Below are 9694 nucleotides of genomic sequence, written 5' to 3' on the forward strand. Positions count from 1 at the left end.
CAGACATGCTTAATGTTATTTTAGCCTTCTCTCTCCCTCCCCAGTTGAAACCCCCACCCCATTTTTCTATTTCTCCTTTCAAACCATTCATATCTTGCTGTCCCTAATGTCCCCTCCCTATAGTTCCTTTATATTTCCCTGGTTTCCATGGCTGTTTCATGCTGTATACTCACATCTGAAGATTGGGACCTAGGAGCCTCAGATGAGAAAGAACATACCACATTTGCCTTTCTGGGTCTGAGTTACCTCATTCAATATAGTATTTTCTAATTCCATCCAATTAGCTGTAAATTTCATTATTTCATTTTTCTTTAGGGCTGAATAGTATTCCATAGTGCACAGATACCACATTTTCAGTATCTATTTGTCAGTTGAAGGGCAGGGTTTCCATTTCCTAGCTGTTGAGAATAGAGCAGCAGTGAGGATGTGGAGTTCTTGGGGCATATGACCAGGAATCTTATAGCTGGGTTATATGGTAGATTTGTTTGTACCTTTGTGAGGATTCTCCATACTGTTTTCCAGAGGCTATACCAGTCTGTAGTCCCACCATCAGTGAATGAGAATTCCCTTTCCTCACATCCTTCCTCCATCATTTATTGTCAGTTTTGATCTTTGCCATTCTGACTGGGACTAGATGATGTCTCAAAGTTGTTTTGATTTGCATTTTCCTAGTTGCTATGGTTGCTAAACATTTTGACATATTTCTTAGGCACTGTAACACCTAATACAGTGGAAATGCTATAGATGTGGTCAATGCTGCTCTGTAAGGGGATGACAAGAAATTGTTTCCCTAAATATTAGAAGCACCTGTAACTGAAGTCAGTAAAGAACCCACAGGCATGAACAACCAGCCATCATTCATTTGGATATATCTAGAAAACAGTGTAGAAACAAAGAATAGAAGCAAAGAACCTCAAAGAGAATAACATACAAGCCTCATGTCAAATGCAAGTTCCAAACAGTAAGAGTGGGACAGGATGGATACGCACACAGGTGACAGCTGTAGTCTTCAGCCACAGATTCATGAAGCCCCTTCAGTGCAGCATGACCACATCGGAAGCATTTCCATTAGCTCTGCTTAATCTGTTAGAAATAGACCATTTATTTGTCATTATTTCATTTTTAATGTCATATTTGTTTAGTTTTCTACTATTTATTTAAATATACAAAACAGCCTGTATTTTGGTAGTTTCAGTATGTGAAACCTTTATCAATTTGTTTCCTTGTATGTTTTATGCTTTTTTGCTGTGAGGTAGCCCTTTGCTTTGGCAGTTTCCCTCTGTCTCTCTGGTTCTGGGTCCTGGAATGAAGGTTACCTATTCACTTCTTGGAGCTTGTTGCTGAGGAAATTGTGACAGATTAATGCCACAGTGACTCAGAAATCTTGTGATTATTGGGAGTGAAATATAAACAAAATAACCTGACTTCAGAGCCAGGCTATTGTCCATGAAATGTACTTAACGATCCTTCTGAAAGCAGTAGTTGTGTGGAAACTGCTTATAGGTGTTCAGTAATCCCACATCTGTAGGAATGACTGACCTCCGTTGAATTGCCTTGATCTCTGTTTTGAAAATCAGGTAGAGTTTGTTTCTGGACTGAGTTGATTGTTATCCTTACTCTTGTACTACAGGCTTGGTTAGTATAGTTTTGTAGTATCTCATTTTCTTTTACTGGAAACCTTACTAGGTTTAAGTAAGGGGGATTGTATTTATTAGCCTCCAAGCCATTTAATAGTAGTAATAATGGATATATACTGAGACACCAAGCTTAGTGTTGTATTCTCATTGGCTCATTTCATTGTGTTAACAGATGCTAATTACTGATGTGTCAGATTTTGTGAACACATGGAGGATGGTCTTCCTCTCAGGGATCTCGCAGGGGTGCTGAGTTGCACTGGCTGGAGAACTATGGCAAATATAGACGTAAAATCTTTTTAGAAATGCATAAACAGAGAAGCTAGTTTGAGAGTAATGAGTGGTGAGGAGGCTACTTTAATTCTCATGCCAACCTGTATAAAGTTGACGATACAGTCCCATCAGACATAGAGAGGCTTGCCTTGTAGAAATTAAGTGATATGTATATGTCATACAGGAAACACAGAATTGGGGTTTAAAAATAAACTTATTAGGTAACAAATGAAAAATGATTGCAGGTTTAACAACTATTTTTAAAAAGTACATTATCTTGTCATTTTCTTTTTTCCTTCTTTTCTCTAGAAATAGGTTGTTGGGGGTCAAAGTTGCGGTCTGTGGCTCTTAATCCAGTTGCAGATGGGATTCCTGGAGCAGTAGAATTGTATATGCACTGGACCTGCATGTGGAATTTCCATGGAGTGTCCACAGCTCTTACCAGATTCTGAATGTGGTCTGTGATCACAGCGAAGGATCCGTGGGTTAGACAGGAGCCAGATTTGCTTGTGTCCCACACCACACTTTGTTCCTCTCTGCCAAGAGAGTAGCAGGAAATAGACATTGTTTATTCATTTGATTAGGGTTAAAGTAAATTTTATTTTGACATAAAGTAATTTTGCATGCACTGACCTATCAAAGTAGTTATTTTAAAATAAGACTTAATAATTCGACTTTAGAATTGATTCTGATTCTGTCAGAAATTCCTCATATTGTAGATACTCCTGAGTTTTGTTGGTTACCTTTTCAAAGGTCAGTTCTTTCTTTTTAATTCCAGTGCCAGTCAAGGCTCTTACCCCTTCCTAACAAGGTAGTTATAAACATATTTTCTTCCAAATTAATGTCATCTTGTACTTTTATCATATGGAATTTTATCTGTACATTTTATTGGCCTCTCACTTCCTGTACTATCCAACACCTCTTTGACTTTTGGAGTCCCACAAAAACACAAAGACAAACGTACATAGACACAGACACACACACACCGCCAAGAACATACATACCTTCTCTACTTCATTATAGCCAACATTCTGTCTTTCTCCTACTATATGCTTTGGATTGTATTGGCTTCTCTTAGCTTCCCTAAACTGTGGTAGCTGTTCCCGCTTCTTCCCGGTTAGCAGTTCTGTCTCCCGTGTCTCTTGCTGCAGACTCTGTCTGTGGTGGCTCCTATTCCCTGTCTTCTGTTTACCTGCAATACCTTGCTCACTCCTCCTTTCCACAGTCCACATTCTGCCCTGCAGTCCCGTAGAGTAGTTTTTCTTTGAAACCTCTCTTTTATTTCCCAAGCTGGAAGTCATCTTCTTTCCTTAGCACTTTAGCTGTAACCTCGGGGTTCTTAACTCTGTATGTTGTATTAGATACTTACGGACTCTGTGCTTTCTTGAGACTAGATACAGGATTCCTCAGTTTATAACTATGCCAGTATTTCCCCATACCTCACTTCATATCCAACTTTAAGTACAGGTCTTGGCAAATTTTTATTGAATGAATACCATTTTATTTTAAAGTATAGTTTAACCTTGTTATACTTTTGAAAACTTTCATTACTTCAGAATTCTTAAATTTATTCATTTAAAAAAAAAAACCTCAGGGGCTGGAGAGATGGCTCAGTGGTTAAGAGCTCTGACTGCTGTTCCGGAGGTCCTGAGTTCAAGTCCCAGCAACCACATGGTGGCTCACAACCATCCTTAACGAGATCTGGTGCCTTCTTCTGGCCTGCAAGGACACATGCAGGCAGAATAATGTATACACAAATAAATATATTTCAAAAAAACCCCTCAGCAGTTATTTTTAAAATTATAGCTAAAAAGGTCTATATGGGCTGTACTGGCCATAATGTAACTATACATAAAATAAGAATCTAGAACTGTGTGTGTGTATGCACACATGTGTGGAAGCCAGAGGCTAGTGTCAGGTGTCTTCCTTAACTTCTGTCCACTTTATTTTGAGACAGTGTCTCTTTCCAAACCTGGAGCTCACTGTTTCAATTAGGCTGGTGGGCCAGCAAGCCCTTATCATCCACCTGTTACCGCCCCACTGTTGCTGGGGCTACAGATGTGCACCACTGCTCCAGCCGTCACATGAACTCAGGTCATCATGCTTACCCAGCAAGCAGTTTACCCACTGAGCCATCTCCCCAAACCTAAATCTACTTTTAAAAAGAACCCAAACTACATTTCTCAAATGCAAGGTGTTCTGGCCTAACTAGAAAACAAAGATTAAAAAGTTCCTTGATACTATTTCATGTATAAATTGTTTGCTAAACCAGCTGAGGTCCTGGAATATAAAAATAATTATGTGTTCACAAGCAGACACCAAAGATGTGCTAGGACATCTCCATGTGTAAGAGCAGCCTTTAGCAGTCTAGAGCCACTAACTGCAGAACCAGTAGGCTTGTGGAGTAGGTGTAAGTTGAAACCTTGCTTTGTGTTTGCCTTTTTTTAAATAGAGGAAATCAGGAGTGAAGAGTCCTAGGATAACTTGTAATTTCACACAGTGGTTTCTCTTTAACTGATTCCTGGCCACCTCAGGAAGTTTCAGTGGCATTGGCACAACTGGCCATATTTACACTCTGAAAATGAAGCCTCTGATAATGTGGAATAAGTCCTTACTGGTTTTTATAAGTGCAGATGGGAGTAGAAAGAGAAACTGAAAAAGCTGAGAGTAATATATGTAGCACCGAGTGGCTTGAAGAGAGTTGGAGAATGAAGAAACTGGATTTTAATTCTGTCGCTATTACTTTCTAGCCATGGGACCTTGGTCACTTTACATCTCTAAATCTTTGTTTGAGCTGTGAAATCGGATAAAAACAACTACGTTTGTAAGGATTAAATAGAATCATTCAGTAAAGTATTTGGCTTGGTGGCTCACCGGTGTGCACAGTGAAAACGTTGGGTGCTTTTGCTACAATGGTAGTGCTTTTACTACTTTGTTACAGGTATCACAGCTTACACTTGGAGCTGTAGAATCTGTTACCTGTGATAAGTTTGGCAGGTTGTGTTGTGGTTGTGAAATTGGCATATGCATCCTTGTGTTTGTGAGTGACTAAGGAGCAAGTGGAATTAGATGTTCTGCTTCTAGGGTTCCCATGGGAATTCCTGCATAACCCCAAATAAAACAAACTGGCCAGGGCTGAAATGAACAACTTCAACGAGGCTCTCATTCTGTTAAAAGATAGACCTATCCTATCCATTTGCTCAGCAACTACCAACTGCTGGATATGTAAGGAGCTATTGGCAGTTGACGGCTGCTGAGAGGGAGAGTCAGTGTTTTTAAGGATGTGACCCTTGTGGAGTTGTCCCTATGCTAGTGGAAGAGCACACATCCGGGAGTATATGGGCAGCACCAACTGTGCTCATGGGTGTAAGGAAAAGGGGCGGGGGAGATACGTACAGGTTGGGTGAAGCTGGAGAGATCTAGGAGGACTGTGGGAAGGGATGAATATATTCAAAAATAGTTTAACATTCTCAGAGAACCAATAAAAAATTATTATTTTACTTAGTCACTACAACAGAAAGAGCTTGATTAGTTTGACCAGTTTTACACAAGTAGTAGAATGTATATGGTGTTTGTCTTTTTATTTAGTGGTGTATCTTGGTTGTTATTTTTGACAGGGCCTCATGTAGCCCAGGCTGGTCTCTAATTCCCTATGTAGCCAAAAATGACCTTGAACTCCTCCTGGTCCTCATGCCTTCACCTCTCAAGTTTTGGGATCACAAGCTTTCACTGTCACACCTGACTCTTGGAGATACTATATATCCCTGTGTAAACAATTTTACTATTCAGTAGTCCCCTGTTAGAATTAAGTATTATTTCTGTTTGCCACAAATTAATCCCCTGTTGATGATATTTAGGTTCTTTCCAGCTTTCTGATTATGATCAGTACTCCATTGACTAGAGAGTCATTTCACTGCTGTGTAAACAGCTCTAGACACTGCTGTCATCAGTCGGTCGTCTGTGAAGGTTGTCCTTCGGCTGACTGGGAAACGTGAAAAAGTGGGAGGTTAGAGATGTGGAACAATAGTAGTGACTAAGAATAATTAGAGAAGGGGTGAAATAAGAGGAGTGAGCCTATGTACTAGGGTACTGATAAAAGTAGATTTTGTGATATACATAGGTAATCAGAGTTTATCCATAATTAAAATACATCAATGACTTCATTGTATAAAATCTTTTTGTTTTGTTTTGTTTTGGGGATAGGGTCTCACTATGTAGCTCTGGCTGTCCTGGAACTCACTATGTAGACCAGGCTGGCCTCAAACTCACAGAGATCTGCTTGCCTCTGCCTCCCGAGTGCTGGGATCAAAGGCATGCGCCATCACACCTAGCATTGTATAAAATCTTAATATTTACTCTTAAATCTGTTTACTTAAATACTGTATATGGTGCTTTATGAATTCTTTGTGTCTTTATGAGAAAACACTCTTGCTATTTTCAGTTTGGATTTACAATTAGAATCTATTGACCAAGATTTTGCTGCCTTGTGCATAATAACTGTTATTTGAAATGGCTGTCTCTCTCTTTTCTTCCTCTCCTTAGCCCTGGACGGAAGCGGGACTTTTCCCCTGTCCCGTGGAGTCAGTACTTTGAGTCAATGGAAGATGTGGAAGTGGAGAATGAAACTGGCAAGGATATATCCTCTCAAAGAGACTGCCTCAGTCTAAGGGCAAGGTGCTAAGTCAGACTTGGGTGCTCTAAATGTCCCTTGTTCCGCTGTCTGTGCCCATCTCTCTATCCCCCACAGTCCTTTACATAGCATGGAATGTTACCTGTAAGCCTTTTGCAGAATCTTTTTGGCTGCAGTTGTCTGACACATGGGAAGGGATTAAGGATTAAATTCCTGAAAGTAAAACTCAGTCTAGCAAGCTGAAGTGACTGAGTTCCTAGAAACCAAGTCCTGAGTCCTCTTAGGAAAAAAGAAAGAAGGCATACTGACATTGTGCTTCAAAACAGTCTTGATGGCTTAGGAACATCTGCTTAAGTTCCTTTAAGTCTGCAGTTTTCCTAAGGTTATTGCCTGTTTGGTTTTTTTAATCAGTATATTTGATTAAGAAAAACCTTAAATCTGTTATCTTTAACTGTTCATACACTTTTCGAGTTTACAAGAGTGGTTCCGAGGGTCCGGTCCTGCTGCTTCTCCATGGAGGAGGCCATTCTGCCCTTTCCTGGGCAGTGTTCACGGTAAGTCGTTGATACTAGAAACTGGTGTTATGTATGATTAGTTTCTCTCGGGTAGACTTGCCTAGTTCTTTCCATGCTCATTCAGTGCTTCGGAAGAAGGCTAGGAGAGAGTAGATTGCAAAGCTTTAGTATTGTGTGCTCAAGGTCCCCTGTTCTTTAAGCTAGAGGTTCTATGTGCATTGGGGCCAGGGGTATGGAATTTGTGCCCCGTCAAAAGTAATTTATATTAGATGAGTAGACATTTTATTTCAGATGTTTTAAATATGCCTCTCACTTTGTTTTCTTCAGAGCTCCCATGGTACCTTACATATAGAGATGTTTTAGAAATAGTTGGAAAATATTTCTTATTTTTTGAATATTTTTATCATTTGGCAATTTCATACATGAATACAATGTATCTTGGTCATATCCAACCCAAATCCCTCCTCCTACTTCTTCAGCCCTTCCAATACTTGCACCTTCATGTCTTTTTTAAGTAACCCATTGAGTCTAGTTAGTGCAGCTTGTGTGTGCATGGAAGTGGGGCCATCCACAGGAACCTACGCAACCTAGTAGTGGCCACATCCCGGAAGAAAAGACTCCCCTCCCCTAACAGCCATCAGTTGCCAGCAGCGCCTCAGCTAGGGGTGGATCTTCATGACTTCCTCTCTCATCCATGCTGGAATAGTAACTGTCTTCTTTTTAAAGTAATGCTTTATTTTATTTTACTTTAAAAAACAATTTGTATGTGTGTATGCACATTTGTACTTTGGAACTCTTGGGAAATAATGCTTGGCTTGTGGTGCTTGGGTCTACAGTACAGCGTGTGGGCTAATGTGAATATTACCCTTTGTAAATCTTGATCACATCTTTGACTAGAGGATAAGGCAGCCTACGTGCAAGGAGATACTTCTAAGAAAGATACTAGCAACACCTGTGGATAAAATGAAGCGCTCTCTTGTGTGTCGGGCAAATATACACATTTCCTCTGTTTACCACTGAAGGACAAAAAACTAGGTACCTGGAGCCAAATGGTCGTGAATAACAACCCTAAGTGTTTCACTTTGTTCCTGGAGGCACACAGTTGGGATTCAGTATTAAATCCTTGGCACTAAAGGATTTGACTTTTGTTTGCTGTTTCCTTCTCTTACAGTAGGCTGTGCTTATCATTTGCCTGATGGTGCCAAGCTCTCTCATGTCTCTAGACCACTGCTGCCAAATAGATCTAGTGTAAATAATTTTTTCTAGTAGATATATCGTTAAGTGAAATTATCTTTAAGAATATTTTGTTTGTTTGCTGGGCAGCTGTGGCTCACGCTTTTAATACCAGCATTCGGGAGGCAGAGCCAGGCAGATCTCTATGAGTTCGAGGCCAGCCTGGTCTACAGAGTGAGATCCAGGACAGGCACCAAAACTACACAGAGAAACCCTGTCTCAAAAAACCAAAAAAAAAAAAAAAAAAAAGAATAATTTGTTTGAATCATTGTATCCAAAATGATACATCTTGATCATTTCAACAGGTAATCAATATAAAAATTATTGACATGGCTCAGTCCTTTTTTTGTTATCATCAGTAACACAGTACCACATATGAGGTGGTTTATAGAAGGTTTATTTTGGCTCATAATTATTTTATCTAGTGGTTCCTTTTTTAATTGATAATATTTTCTCATACAATATATTTTGATCCTATTTTTCACTTCTCCCAATTCCTCTCATATCCTCCCTTCCTCCCTAATGATCCAATTTTATGTTCCTTTTCTTTCTCTCTTTCAAAAATCAAAAACATGAAATTAAAAACAAAACAAAATAAAAACTAACAAAAATGAAAAAAAAATCAAAACAAGCAAAAGACCAATAAGACAAAAAAAAGCGCAAACAAAGCAAAATTAAACAGAAAGTCTACAAAAATACCATTGAGTTTGTTTTGTGTTGGCTAACTACTCCTGGGCATGGAGTCTGCCCTGAAGTGTGGCTGATATACCCCATGAGATTCCATTGGAGAAGAGTGATTTTTTTCCCTTTGCCAGAGGGTATCAATTATAGACAGCTTCTTGGTTAGGCGTGGAACCCCATGTCCACTTCCCCTGTCAGTGCTAGGACCCCATCTGTCAGTGCTGTGCACACTGCCACAGTGTCTGTGAGCGCATGTGTGCATTAGTCCTGTGATGTCTGGAAGACACAGTTTCCTTGGGGTCGTCCATCCCTCTAGCTCTTAGAGTCTTTTCACCTCCTCTTCTGTATAAATCCCTGAGCCTTGCTGGGAGGGCTTTGATGATGATATTCCATTTAGGACTGAGTCTTCCGAAGTCTCTCACTCTCTTCACATTGTTCAGTTGTGGGTCCTTGTGTTAATTCCCATCTACTACAGAAGCAGCTTCTCTGATGTCGGTTGAGCAGGGAAGCACTGACCTGTGGGTGTAACAGTGTGTCATTAGGAGTCAGTTATTGTGTATTCCTTTAGCAGAGTAATAGTAGTAGGTTTTCCCTAGGCCCAGGACTTCTCTAGTCTCAGGTTCTTGGCCACGTTGGCAGTGCCACATATGGATTCCATCTCATGGAGTCGGCCTTAGATCCAATCTGAAAGCAGTTGATTGCGCCTGTAACATTTGTGCTACTATTGT

This window comes from Peromyscus eremicus, chromosome 1 (genome assembly GCF_949786415.1).
Source record: "Peromyscus eremicus chromosome 1, PerEre_H2_v1, whole genome shotgun sequence".
Lineage (NCBI taxonomy): Eukaryota > Metazoa > Chordata > Mammalia > Rodentia > Cricetidae > Peromyscus > Peromyscus eremicus.